The 14853-nt window shown below is 43.7% G+C and overlaps 1 long non-coding RNA gene across 1 annotated transcript; it reads right to left on the reverse strand.

The window, feature by feature from the left end:
- Window positions 1–4529: 4529 nt before the first annotated feature.
- Window positions 4530–7301, reverse strand: LOC117011252. Its single transcript, XR_004420912.1, has 3 exons — window positions 7170–7301; window positions 6060–6213; window positions 4530–5204 (listed from the first exon to the last, which is right to left on the reverse strand). It is a non-coding gene; the product is annotated as an uncharacterized LOC117011252 (long non-coding RNA).
- Window positions 7302–14853: the final 7552 nt, after the last annotated feature.

Genomic DNA, 14853 nt, shown 5'->3' on the forward strand with positions numbered 1-14853 from the left:
TCCAGTGACTGCTTTTTGCTGCAGCTCTTCCTGTGCTGCTTCCATGGAATTCACATTCCAGTTCTCAGACAAAGCCCCACCATAACCCCTGCACATCCGTCAGTGTCCTTACAAACCTCTTCTTTACTCTGGTTGGATTTGCTCCTTTACTCTGCTCTTCAGCCTCCACTGGTGTATGCACACTCCTTTAACTCACCAAACTTTTCTTCCCTCACAGTTATCTCCATTTTTCAAATTCCAGGGGCAACTTCTCCCTTTCTTTGTTGAATTGACCTTGATGAGAGTTACGTTTTTAATTCTTATTTTCTAAAGGAAACATTCTGGTTGCTAAGCAACTGTTGTCTCCTTATTAAAATCTGAAAACAGTTCAGATTTTCAAATTTAGTCGGTGATCATTTGTGAGCAAGACAAAAGAAGGTGTTTTTCCTTCTGCTAACAAACACCAACAGGGTGTCCAGCTTTAGTGATGTTTATTTCCTTACAAAATAGAATTTAATGGAGGTGGTGCCTGTTTTAGCACCACTGTAATGCTACAAACAAGAGCAAGTTTATCTGATAGAGGAATTGAGATGTCATCTGGTCTTGGGTTCTCTTGATGTGCTTATTGTAGTGTCTGGAGATATGTGTAAATGCAATGCCAAGCACTGCTGGAACTGAGCCTCAAACTGACTTTGGTCTAAAAAAAGAAAAATTATATAACTTTTCTTTTCTAGTCAGAAAAGACTAGCAGTGAAGGTTTCTCTTCTGAGATGAAATTCTCTTCATGCTAGATGCATAAAAACTCCAGACTAACTGGGCCTCACCATTACAATGAAATGAGACCAGGAAAAGTGGCCATGACAGGATGCCTGCATAAATGCCTCTAAGCCTTCCCTTTGCTCAGAAATAACCAAGTCCTACACTCCCCTTCCCCTGTGCTTGTTTCAATAACTGTTCCTGAGACACTGCCCAAAGGTTTGAGGAAATCTTGTCATATATTGACTATTGTCATATGCCAACAGTCTGGATCAGAGAATGCAATGAGAACAGAAATTTGTGTCTCTGCAGGCAGAAAATGTCCCACAGGCAGAGAAAAGAGAAACTCTGAAGGGAGAATGCTCAAGGGTCAGAATTCAGGCTCTGGTGCTGTAGCTGAGGGCCCTAAAGCTGCAGTAATTTGCTTATCCTGGAAGTTACACAGTGGCCGACTCCATCAGAAACTAGATGTCACTTTATTCTATCCTATCAATGCTAAATTCAACAGGGATACAGAACAGCTGGGAAAAGCATCAGCAGATCCTAGTGCCTGTGAGGAATCCCAACTTAAATGGCTTTTAATGCGAACACTTAGTGTGCTTTGAGGTGTCTCTGTATTTCTCTCCCACAAGTCAGGAATGCTGAGTTTTTTGTCTCATAGGACTTCCCAATGGTTTTATTTACCTTATTTTAATTTTTATGCAGATCACTGTTTCTGGTAAGCGTAGTGAATTTGGGCAAATACTTTCTTATTCATGAGACAGTCCTTTGTGTCCTTGTGCAACTCCTTCCTATCTCACTTGACAAGGTCATGTGCATAAACCACCTCTGTCTGTCACAGCTCTTCAGAAGATCTTCAGAAGCAGCAGAAACTATGACCAGAAGAAAAGAGTTCTATGGAAACTACAGTAAATTCACGAATACAAGCCTCATTGAGTATAAGTCACATCTCTGGATGTTGGCAAATATTTCGGTCTTTGTCCATAAATAAGCCGCACCCGAGTATAAGCCGCTCTGTCGTTCACAGCGAGGACCCGCGTGCAACAAAGTTGCCAAATAGTAACAGAACCGCGGCAGGGCGGGGTTTACTGGCTCCGCTCAGGCTGTGCAGGCTTGGCCCACTCGGGGCTGCCGACGGGGCCAGGTGGCCCAGCCCGGTGCTGCCGCTCGGCGGGGCTGCTCGGGGCCAGCCGCCGCTGCCACTGGGCTCAGTCACCATGGCCCGGCGCTGCCCCACGGTGGCAGGTGGGGATGGAGCCCCTCGCCTCCTCCCCGAGCCACGGCAATGGCGGCATGGTGCCCCCCCATCTCTCCCCCGGGCTGTGGCAGAGGAGGGAAGGAGAGAGCTCTCCCACCTCTCTCCCAGCCCCCCGTGCTGCCTGCAGGGAGCCGGGCTGCACCCGTGGCGCAACAGAGTATCAATTTGTAACAATTGCGAAATGCCGGCTTTGCAGCTGCTCGGCTCGGCACTCTGGCTGGCACGTCCGAGGTTGTAAATGTCAGAAAATTATTCACATATTAGCCGCTCCTGAGTATTAGCTGCATTTCCTGTTTGGGAGCAAAATCTTAGTCAAAATGGTGCGGCTTGTATTCGTGAAATTACTGTACATTGCAATTTCCTGCAAATTGAACAAACAGGGGCTGCAGGTGGATTTCAGCTCCATCATGGACCTCCCTGGGCAGTTAGGGATGGCCTGCCTCCCCACGCTCTTCCTCACAGACTGTAGGAAATCAGCTCGGGCCCCTGGAATAGACTTGGGGCTTCTTTGACTTTGGTGATGGTTCCTCTCACATGTTCTCTCTCCCAGTAGCTGCTCAGCGATTTTTGTCCTTTCCTAAAAACCCATGAATCACCAAAAAAAACTTGCCATATAAACCAAATTCATGATGTTAATAAAAAGATTTTGAAAACAAACTCAGAATAAAACTATAGTTTGGTTACATTTCAGATGCCCAGTTTCCATAATCCTCATCCTTGTTTTATTTGTGGAGTATGAAAGATAAGAGAATATCCAAGATGCAATGTTTTTTGTGAACTTTTACAACCCTAATGGACATTGAAGACACTTGTAGTTTCAGAGACTTGTCTGTGAGGTTTCAGACTCTGCAGTACAGTAAATAAGAGAACAATAATGAACCATTTCTTCTGAAAGACGCCTCTACTGAAATCATATCCATAGAAATATCTTGTTCCCTTTCATTTCCAGTGTCCCTCTTTCTCTTCCCAGCCTTTGTCACCTGCCAGTAAAAAGAAGGAAAACTCTGCAATGTGCATCACTTTAAAACTCTCCTTTCTAGGGGAGAGTTGCAAGTTTCATAGATACACCCATCATCTCTTAGGGAGCAGCAGAATAAAGGTTAATTAGCTGTACACTGGCATAATTGGCATGTAATATTGGATTTTTAGCACAAAGAAAGTAATTGTCTTTTAAGTGTGTCACAGTGCTCATTTTTGAACAGCTCAATTTAGAATGTAAGCTATCTGGCATGTAAGAGAAACATGAATTAGAATACCAATTCCAGATAACTCATCCTGAGAGCAACAGATTCAGTAGGATGGCATCTGATCCACTGAGAGAAGACATTCAGAGTGGCAAATACAAATCACTGGGTTTTGGCCAGTGTATTGGCTTCCAAAGAAAGCAAAGTCACAACAAACACTTCTGTCCCTCTCTGGAAATTTTATTGACCTTCTTTATCAGGATACAACTTCCCAGATACACTGCTTGTTTAGAAACAAAGAATCACAGAATGATTTGGGTTGGAAAAGACCTCAAAGACCAGTTCCTGCCATGGGTAGAGACACATCCCACTATCCCAGGGTGCTCCAAGCCAAATCCAACCTAGCCTTGGACACTTCCAGGGATCCAGGGGCAGCCACAGCTTCTCTGGACAACCTGTGCCAGGGCGTCACCACTCTCATAATAAAAATTTTCTTCCCTAGGTGCAATCTAAATCTACCTGCTCTTTGTTTAGAAATTTTGACCCTTATCCTATCATTACAGGCCTCAGCAAAAGGATTAGTAACCTCACTCTGTGGTTTTGGGTCTTTTTTCTTTCTTTGCTGTTTTCTTTGCCTTTACTTGGAAGACTTTCCAGGTGAGTTCTCACACAGTATTTCTAGTGGAATCTCATTGCAGCTCCACACTTACCATATCAGAGGGGTCAGAAGCACTGTGTCATAGTTTTTCTAGTCTATGAACTTCATTGATAGTGACCGCACTCATTACTCTTCACACATTTTTATTTTGGTTCATAAAGACTCTCTTTCCTGTCATATTTTTCTGCTCCCCTAACCCCAACCAATTAACATCACCTTCACTTTGCAATGAGTTCAAGTATTTGAAATGTGCATTCACATTCCCTACACTGAAGGTCCACCATTCTTCCTGCTTCCCCTTGAATTGTTTACTTGTTATGTTGATTTCAGAGACAAAAAGGTTGCATGCAAATTAAAAAAAAAGGCAAACAAAAACTCTTCATAGCTAAGGAACAATGTAAAATTTATTAAAGATATTAAGAAGCTGAGAGTAAGAACTCAGATCTAATTCCCAGTGCAATATCTCTGACAAACTGGTAGCTATAACTCCCAAGATTCACTAGAGTGAGTAAATGTGAGCTAAATGTTGATGGACCAGAAGATAACTCTGTTACTATAAAATGCTAAAAAGCTTCTGTCACTTCATTAAAAAAACAAAACAAAACAAAACAAAACAAAACAAAATCCCAAGACACAGTAACAACCAGAAACAAAAACAAGAAAAAACCCACAAAAAACTACTTATTCTTGCTAATTCTGATGCATTTTAATCTTTTCTCAATGCTTTCTACCCAGCCAGTGCCCACCACATCCCCACTGTGCTACAGCATCTAATTAACTGCAGCAATCAAAGATGAGGGGACAAGTTTGTCATAAAACTCAGCCTTCTGAAAGAATGATTTCTGTTAAAGACTCCATCAGCTCTTTCTGATTAAATCTCTGTCCGCTATTAACTCCCAGTGGTCATAAATACTACACAAATTCATCCTTAATGCAGGGCCTTGTGCTGACTGTCAGTTCTTGTCATGGTGAATGTGTTTCTTTATCTTGTACTCGACTGAGCTGATTCTGAATTCTGCCTATTCATTTGTTCTGCCTTTTCTTAATTTACAGGTTTCTCAGTCATAACTACAGTGTCACAACGCAATGCTCCTGACAATTGACTTCTTTTTGCCAAATTTCAAAGTTGTTTTCAGTTCTGATCAGTTCTGAAGCTATCACCTCACCTTTATTGCCTCACATTCAAGTGACAGATGAACTTTTATCACCCTTGCAAAATGTAAATTCAGCTCTTCAAGAAACAATCAATTACAAAGCAGTCTGTATTTCCAGCCTTCTTTTTGTAGCCTCTCCATCACAAATTCCACATTTCAGTTTCAGAGAACAGTCAATGTATTTCGAGAGTACAACTTCAGAGCTGGGTTTCTCCCTGTTTTAATATGTAATAAATACAGATAATAAATACAGTAAATACTTCAACACTTTCTACAGTGATCTGCAAAGAGACAGATGGAAATGGTATTTGAAATTTCTTCGAATGACCTCTCTGCTTCTATGGTTTCAGCTCAGGCACATCTGGTGCTGTTTAGCCTATTCAGGACATTAGTACTTTTGTATTTTACCTTTTTACCATAAAATGCTCAGGAATCACTACAGGGCACTCAATGATGGGCATCCATTTTACTTATTTTTTATGTCTCAAACCCAGTTGCCTTTTTCAATCTCTGTCTTGTTCCTTCTTTACTTCCTGAAAGCCTCCTAAATAAAATCCTGAACAAAGTGATTATGGCCCTTTGTTCAGTCAAAAGCTTAGCAGATCTTGAGGGTTGAGGGTCCAGGTTGGAGAGTCATGAGCCATCATAAACTGAAATGAGGAGTCATCAGCATCTCAGCAGAAAATACCTTTAGTTTGCAAAGCAGCTGCCAAAGGGCTGAGCTTCCACTGAGCTCCTTAGGATCTATTGTGGAAACAGCCTTAAAGATTCTTCAGCATATTTAGGATTCCCAGGAAAAGGAGTTAAAAGTTGTGCAGACTGGGAGCAATAGAGTCCTTTTGACAGGTCAGACACTGGGAAATAATGACCATGAGGAAGAGATGTGCACCAGGATTTCAGGAGAGGCACTGCCACAGGCTGGCTCCATTCACACAGGCCTCTGGCAAACCCTTCTACACCCATTTCCACATTTTACAGATGGTGCTTTGGATGCATTTCATCCACTTCCTTTTTTCCTAATTTCTTTTGAAATAAAGAATTTAAAAAACAGCAACAAGTGTAAAACTTACTTTTTCTGATAAACCAAACACCACAACAAAATGAATCTCTTGCTCTGCTTCAATCTTCTCCCTTTTTTAGCCTGCAGGAATTGTTGGCAGTAAAAATCAGTGCTGAACACCTATTTTTAAGCAGATGACTGCTTGGCTTTATATCTGAAAAATACTGTGAAAGGGAAAGATTAATACCAAATCTGTTCTCAAAAACATGGATAATTGTGTACATAAATAAATAGAGAGATACACATAAAAGCTATTGTTCTTTTTGTTTCAAAACAGTTATGTACAAATTTAATACAATTCTCTATTAGTCCCTGTTCAGTAGAAAATGAAGTGAAAGAAATACACATATTGTCTGCATATGTAAAGAAGACAGAGATCCAAGGTCTAGTTCTAAAAGAATGAAGTATGAAAATCATACAGTAGAAACCATCTCAGTTGCACATTATTCTGAAGCAAAATAAGTATTTTGGGAAGTGAGCAGCACTTCATGGAAAGGCAGTATTTCAGGAAAGCAGTAAAGCAGTGATTAGACTTGGAGACACAGATATTTGTGCTAATATGGAGAGGTACTACAGGAAAATTTTACAGATGGTACAGGTCTGCATTATTGAAATACTTAAATCCACTTTGTTTTCCAACTCATAGGTGTTTGTCCATACCCTCCTCAAAATTTGCCAAAATGAAAGCAACTGAACTCTGTGTAAGGAGAACCTGTTATTAAGACCCAATCCAACATGCAACCCCAAATATTTTCTGATTTAATATTGTTTTTTCAGTCAGCTACTTTTCTAACAGGTTTTCTTTGATCTATGATTCTATTTGCAAATTATTTTTGTGCTCCTCCGACTGTATTGCTTGGTCAGTAATACTTTTATTCTACTGAAAAGGTAATTTAAGAAACAAAAGGAAAATACTTACACTAACTCACCATTTAAATTTAAAAATGACATTTTGTGTGCAAGTCTCAAATCAGACAGGACAAAATGAGCAGGTAGTTGACAGTGCAATGCAGCATCAGAATGTCCACATGTGAACAAATTTCCAGAGTTGTTCTGCCACCATTGCCTGTGCACACAAACATAAACACGGAAAGACACAGACAAAAGGAACATTCCTCACCACTTCACCTGTGTCCTTCATGAGAGCATTCTGAGGCACAACAGCTTCCATCTGGTGAAGAGAACTAATGCCATACGCAGCTAAGAGGGCTTACTCATGTCCTGACAAATTCATTCCCTGTTTGCAGCTCTGGAATTGATTCCGACTTCCTGGGCAGCAGAGAAAGATTCATCTCTTGAGAGAGCAGCACCAGTAGCAGTAAAGCAAATAGGATGTGACAGGGAAGGTGCATTGAGGAAATGAATTAGCAAGTTCAGAATATAAAATGGATTGTTGGAATCAAAAAGGGTTCAGATTCACTTTGGATTTCATGGCTCTGTAGGAATGCACAAGGAATGGAAACAAATTCCTTGCTCAAAGTGAATGAGAAAGGAGCGTTTTCTTTTTATGCACACACCCCACATGCACAGGGAGATTGTCCAAGTTGAAAATAACTGCAAATGATTCGGTGGATTAGATGGTGATAGTCCAGACACAGGGAAACCTGTTTCTGGAATCAGAGAATTAAGAAACCAGAGAATCATTAAGTCTGAAAAAGACCTCCAAGACCACTGAGTGCAACCTTTGACTGATCACCACCTTGTCAACTAAACCACAGCATTAATTGCAACATCCACATGTTTCTTGAACACTTTCAGGGATGGTGCCTCCACCACTGCCCTGGGCAGCCCATTCCAATGCTTGACAATCCTTCTGAGGAAGAAATTCTTCCTGACATTCAACCTGAACTTCTGCAGGCACAGCTTGAGGCTGTGTGCTCTTGTCCTGCCATTGCCTGGAAGAAGAGGCCAAGCCCAACCTGGCTACAACCTCCTTTCAGGCAGATGATCTTGACACTGTCACGGTCATTGGCATTGCAATAACCACAGCAGAAGGAGAAAAATTTTCATCTGCCCTTTGAAGACTATAAAGGACATCAAAATCTCTGGTCATGCTGACAAAATATTGGCAGCTCCCCTTCAAGCCTTTTTGTCTCTGTTCCTTAACACAAATGGGCTTGCTGCTGTCGGCAGTCAGCATGTTGGAAGTGGTTAACACAAATAGACTGAGACACCAGAAGGCTCTTGCCCCACCAGACCAACAGAAGATATGTAATCTGTCCTCTGGGCTCTCATGTCCTCAGTGAATATCATTTTGTCAGAAATTGCTGGAAGGCCTAATTTATACCACAACTTGGAGTTTTTTTAGCAACATGAGGAAGGGACAGAAAATCAAAAAGGTGGGGGAAGACATATCTGTAAGTCCCACAAAAAGAAAAGGTCTGACTCTGATCTGTCAAGGATTGTCAGAGTAGTTTTCCTTATTCCCTAGAAGCAAACTGCAGTCCAGTATCCTGCACTTCAGAAAGTCTGTAGGATGTTCCCTGGCAAAAGTGCTGACAACCAGTTAATCTGAAATAAAAAGTTAAAAGGAACATTTTTCTCTAGGGCCAGTTTTACTGGCCGGTACTGTCCTTCTTTCATACATATATATGTGGCACAGAGTACCACAAAATAAAAATCCAGATAAAAGGGTCTCAGTTCCCTTTTCTGTGGCTGTCCTAGTTGTGCTCAGTGAAATGTTACTTTACTCTGCTGCTTAGTGAATGGTTCCTAATTTTCTGCATCACACACAATTTCACACCTCACACAGGCTCTCCTGACATGCCCTTTCTCTTACATGAATGTTCAAGCAGCAGATACTGACCCAGGGCTTCCAGCTGTGGGAAGCTGTTCCTCCTGCTGCAAACACAAGGAAGTCACCTACATCAAATGCCCATCTGCCAACACATTCAGTAGTGAGAGAGCTAGAGAAGCTGCAACCCCCAGGGGAAAAAAAATCAATGGAGTGTGTGTTCAAAGCATAGAATCGTAGAACATTTGCTGTTAAACAGAAATATTTGCTGCTGGGTGCTAAAAAAATGTGCAGTATTATGGCTATATTCACAAAACAAACTGGACTCCTGTGTGCAGAGCTTTGAATAAGGCACTAAGGCAAGAACTGCCAGTCCCACTGAAAGAGGCACTTAATATTTCTCATCCCAGGACATAATAATATAGAATCAGAGAATCATTTACATTGAAAAAGACCCTTAGGTCTTTTAGGCTCACTGGCAGCCCTTGGCATTACAGGACTTCCTGTGAAGCATCCCCACCAAGCTCCTCATTACTGACCTCTGGAAGGACTGAATGGCTGGGATGCAGATGGCCAGCAGGGAGGACAAGACCTGTCAGCTGGCACGGTGAGCATGGACAGCAGCATCCAGCTCTGCAGCAGGCACTGCTGGAAGCCTGGCCCTCACCTGGAAGGAGACGCCCTCCTGAAGAGGCTGTGTTTTCTCACACCTCGCTCTTGCTGGCTGGGACAATGCACAGAGACCCTTCCCTTGAACGGGGTTGGGGTAAATCAGGAGCTGGGGAACAATGCCCTGCATCCTTCCTGCAGGAAGCTCACGAGCCCTGCCTGCTGGCTGAGAGCTCCTGCAAAGCTGCATAACAGCCGCTGGCTGGCCTGGGGCAATCTCTGGGTGCACGTGGGCAACATGGGCCTGCTGATGGATGCTGCCTTCCTGTTCCCTCAGGGTGGTCAAGAAGTTGTCAGCAGCAGACCTGCTTCTCCTCAGGCAGCTGCTCACACTGCTGAGACACATCAGCCAGCTAGTGGCCGCCAGAAGAATGACCTGCAGCAGCCTGGCCATCTGCATGGGACCAAACCTGCTGAGCCCACCCCAGGAGGAGCAGTTGGAGCTCCAGGCCAAGAAGGAGAAGGTAATGCTGCCCTCAGCAGCTGGCTGCACCTCCCCAGCCCCTGCGAGCTTGGCTGCCCAGAGGTGCTGGTGCCCTCTCCTCAGCCTAGGCCAGTGAGGAGCTGCCCCACACTTGCTGTCTTCTGTGCAGAGGAAAAGGCTCACCAGTGATGGCAAGAACTGCCTTGGCATGCTGTCAGCACCCAGGCTGAGAGCAAGACTTCCCTGTGTGCAGGTGAAACTGCTGGTGGCCTTTTGGATTGAGAACACGGACAACATCTTTGCTGAGGAGATGGCTAGCCTGGAGGAGACCCCAGCACCCACAGACAAATTCACAGGTATGAGCAGGAACTTAAGCTTGTCCCAGCCGGGGACTCAGGGTGCCAGAAAACTCAGCATCAAGAAGACAAGCAGTGTAGGGCTCTCCTCTGGGTTTTCTTTTTGGTGTCCTTGTCTTCCAAGAAGTCACTTTGCTGCACATTCCTTCCTTCCTTCCTTCCTTCCTGGAGTCCTTCCTTCCTTCCTTCCTTCCTTCCTTCCTTCCTTCCTTCCTTCCTGGAGTCCTTCCTTCCTTCCTGGAGTCCTTCCTTCCTCCCTTCCTTCCTTCCTGGAGTCCTTCCTTCCTTCCTGGAGTCCTTCCTTCCTGGAGTCCTTCCTTCCTTCCATGAGTCCTTCCTTCCTTCCTTCCTGGAGTCCTTCCTTCCTGGAGTCCTTCCTTGTTGGAGTCCTTCCTTCCTGGAGTCCTTCCTTCCTTCCTGGAGTCTTCCTTCCCTCTTTCCCTGCTTCCCTCCTTCCCTCTCCCTCCCTTCCTTTCTCCCCCCACACTGAAACATGCTAGCAAAAACTCCACAGGTTGCTTGCCCAATGCCTTAGGCATGTGTTGCATGAATTTACAAAATACTTGCAAATTAAAGCAGCAGTGGGGGAGCTGTCACCTTGAGAGGCCTTCTGCCCAGACTGCAGCTCATCCCAGCTCCCTCCAGTCCCTTTTGCGACCAGCTGTACTGTGCGAGGGGGATTGGTGCAAAGCAGTGTTTTCTCTGGGCAGCTAAGGGGGCGATTTAGCAACCACTCTCTTCCTCCTCCAGGCTGTCTCTTCACACCTCTCACCTCCAGAATTTCTGCTTTAGGCACATGCACCTTTATCTCCAAACACCCACAGAGTCGCTGGCAAAGACCAAAGTACTGATGAGCCTTTCTGCATGAACAAAGTAAAAGGAGCTTGCACTGATTCCAACAAGAAGGGACTTACCTTGTGACTCCTGGCTTTGCCTCTCTAATCCAAATTTGTGGCCAGAGGATTGATTGAAGACTGCTACCCCAAGGAAGAGAAAATGAGAAGGAAAAGACAGTGAGAAGAGGCCTGGCCAGAAGATAGGGAATACGAGCTGGAAAGGAAGAGGAGGATGATAGACCAAAGATGACTGGAGAAACTCAGGAGGCTCTGGAGACCAAGTAGCCAGGGTATGGATGGCCCAGGCTCTGCTGCCCATTTTTCTCTCCACACTGCCCTAAGTCAGCCCAAGGTGCTGGCAGGGGCCGGTGAGGGCTGCGGCTGGCCAGGGCTTGGCAAGAACTCCATGGCAGCTCTGCAGGGACTCTGCAGTCCTTCTGTACCCATGTGCTGAGCCTCTGCAGGAGCATGGCTCCATGCAGCACAAAGCAGCCAAGGGAGAGGCTGTGAAGATGGGGCAGCAGGAACCTCTCTCCCTGTAGTCATGTTTCTAGATATTCATAGTGACATGCATTAAGAGAAAGTTTTCATTTTAGAGGCTGCTCTTTAACACCAGCTATGTCTATGGATAATTAGGTATGTCTCTTGGTACTTGTAGAGGCATATGCTGCTTTGTCACCTGTTTCCCCGCATTCTGGAGCCTGACCACTGTGTTTGGATTCTTGCAGCCATACCGAACAGTTCAGCCCCAAACGCTCCACCTGGCAGTGCTGGCTGAGCAGCGTTGACAGCCTCCAGCTCAGCACGGAATAATCCCAGGGAAGAGGAATTGACACCAGTGGATCCAGGCCATGCAGTTGAGGCAATGATTAAGGAGATAGGAGATCCCTGCCTCAAAGGTCTCCCTCTGCTCAGGTAACCCTATTGGACCCCATTTGCACCGCGAGTGCTGTGAGTTTATTGGGATACTTCAATGCTTTACACAGTTTTGAATATTTAGAAGGATCCCTGTTCTCTAAAGAGCAGGCTTCAAATTCCAAGTAAGAGTTTGCCTTTCACGCCATCTTGAACAGTCCTTGGCAGAAGGAAATTGGTGCCCAAAGGAAACACTCACAACACTCATTATGTGTTCCCTTTGCCTCCCAGATCCCATTTGATTGACCTCTCCAGGAGGGCAGCCCTGTGTGGCAGAGGAAGAGACAGAGGGAGAGCCTGTGACCATTGGGCAGGTGAAATCTCTCTGTTTATTGGTGCATTAATAGATGTCTATAGTTACATTTACACGTCCATATAATTATATTTAGAGATTTATAGTGTTTTATTTGTATGTGCATATATTTATAGGTCTGTAGTTAAATTACATATAGTTATAGATGTGATACAATTATACACATATATATACATTATACTAATTCATAGATTTGCAGAGGAATATTTATATATGAGTAAAGTAACAAATGTCTGCAAGAAATTACATTTGTCAGCTGAGATGGGTGTTGTGTGCTTTGTGCTGTCCAAAGCAATGAGCAGATGTAAAGGTGATGATGCTGGGGGATTTTGGCCATGAAAATCTCGAGCAATGCCCAGCACATGGCCCACATGCACTCAGGGTGGGCAAGTAAAGAGCAGATTTGATATGGCAGCAGAGCATATCTCAGAGTTTCACTGAGAACTCCCTGCAAAGCCTGCTGAGAAAACTCCAGGACTCCACTGAGCGTAGAACTCCAACCAGGAGCCACCCGAGGAGGACAAATCATTCACAATGGGAAAAAAAGAGAAAATATGGGAAAACAGATGTGAAGATGCTCTGTGAGTCTGATAAAATGTTCTAAATCACCACTGCCTAGGCATGCCTTCAGGAAGAATAATTTTCTAAAAACTCAACACCTTCTGTGAAAGATAGATTGCACTTTCCCCTTCACTTACCTCGCTGTGTGAGTGGAAGATGTCCTTGGCATCCAGTGGCTGAGCTGCTGCTGAGAAAAGAAGAGGTTTGATTTGTTACCTTTTTCAGGTTACAAGGAAGTAATGGTGTTCCAGAGTAAAATCTGGTGTCAAAAATTTGAGAATAGAGTGTGATAAAATCACCCGAGTATTTTATCTACATCTAGGAAGAAGCCCTGCAGAGCTTCTCTTTGGCTTTGATTGAAAGTAGAAGTCCTCTTTCTACCAAGAATTTTGATCTCTTGATGTTTTGGAGGAAGAAAAAGAAAACAACAAACCACCTGAAGTCTACATTGAGGTGAAGTGTATCAAAGAGGGCTAAGAGTTCACCAAGGCAAGAGATGCTCATGCAATTTAAACTGTTCTTACAATAAAAACAATAATTTCTCAGTACGTGTTGATTTCAGCAAGCACCAGCAGAGTAAGTCAGATTCTCTTTTATTGTTCTGGCCTTTCACATATCACTAAGGAATGGCGAGGCTGTGTTATTTTCAGCTAGATTTTAAATTCCTCAGAAGTCAAAACTGAATTAAACTCAGGTTCATTAACACTGTAACTTACTTCTAAAATCTTGTATCCTTTTATATTTGCCTGGAGATTTGAGCTTATTCCTTGACAAGAAGAAAAGACTATGTATTGGACTAATCCTTTTTTTGATATGAAGCAGTTTTCAACAGAAAAGGGGAAAAAGGCCTTTGAACACATCTTTACTTACAAGAAAGGTGGTTGCTGCAGCAAATACTTACCAGGACAAAAAGGCATGGGCTGTCATCTCTTATCTTATTGTGTGTGCATGAAATACTGTTATTAAGCCTCTATTTTCAAGACTATAAAAACACACAGTACAATGTGAATCTCAATCTCCTTAACAGTGCAACTTATGCTGGATTCTAAGAGCTCTGTTTAATTACTTTAATGCTTTGATCATTCCTGTGAATGTTCAAAAGCCATTAGGCACAGCACTCAGTCTTTGGCAGATATTTGGTCTTGAAGGAAAACTTCCCACTTATGTTTTCCTATCTCTTTTAAAGCTCACTGGTTTAGTTAATATCAAGAGCTAGAAAGCTAAAGCATGTGGGAAAGGACTATTTATTTTAGCAAATATATATTGTCAGAAAATGTCCTTTAGATAAAATCAAAATTTCCAAGGACTCTATGCTCTCCGCCTTTCCCTTTCCCTTTCCCTTTCCCTTCCCCTTCCCCTTTCCTCTTTTTTCTAAAAATATTTTCCCTTCTTCTCTCCTGTTTCCTCTTTCCTGTTCCTTCTTCACTCCTATTGTCTCTTATTTTCACAGATTGTGAAAATGATTTACCACCCCTTCATTACCTGTGCCAGATGCTGTTTGAACGTGGTGTCTCAGTTCTCTGAGAGGCATCTCTACACCATCCTGCCCCTGTAGATACTTTAGCTTGGTGGCAGAAGCTGTCACAGCACTGCCAACAACAGCTAGAGCCAGAGCTGCAGGATTTGTCATTGCTGGTCTTAAAGTGCTACCCCTGGAGTGGAAATACCAGCAGGAGCTCATGCTCTGCCTCCCCATGCTGACAAATCCCTGGAATCACTCCTGCTCTGCTCTGTGGCAGCACCACCAGAGGAGGGAGAGGATGTGCCAAATCCTCAGGGAGACCTTGGCCTTGGCTCTGGGCTGCAGGACCTTCCCTTGGCCAGTTCCGCAGACAGGTATCGCCACACTCCTCGAAATGCTCTTTGCTTTTTGGGGGAAATCTCTTCAGCTTGAGTCATTTAAGGCTCTCAGAGAGGCCAAAGATTCAACCCACTTATTCTGATGAAGCAGATGATGGGCAGCTCTTTAGCCCATGGAAATAAAAATAAATTCTTT

Source organism: Catharus ustulatus (genome assembly GCF_009819885.2).
Source record: "Catharus ustulatus isolate bCatUst1 chromosome Z unlocalized genomic scaffold, bCatUst1.pri.v2 scaffold_29_arrow_ctg1, whole genome shotgun sequence".
In the NCBI taxonomy this organism is placed as follows: Eukaryota; Metazoa; Chordata; class Aves; order Passeriformes; family Turdidae; genus Catharus; species Catharus ustulatus.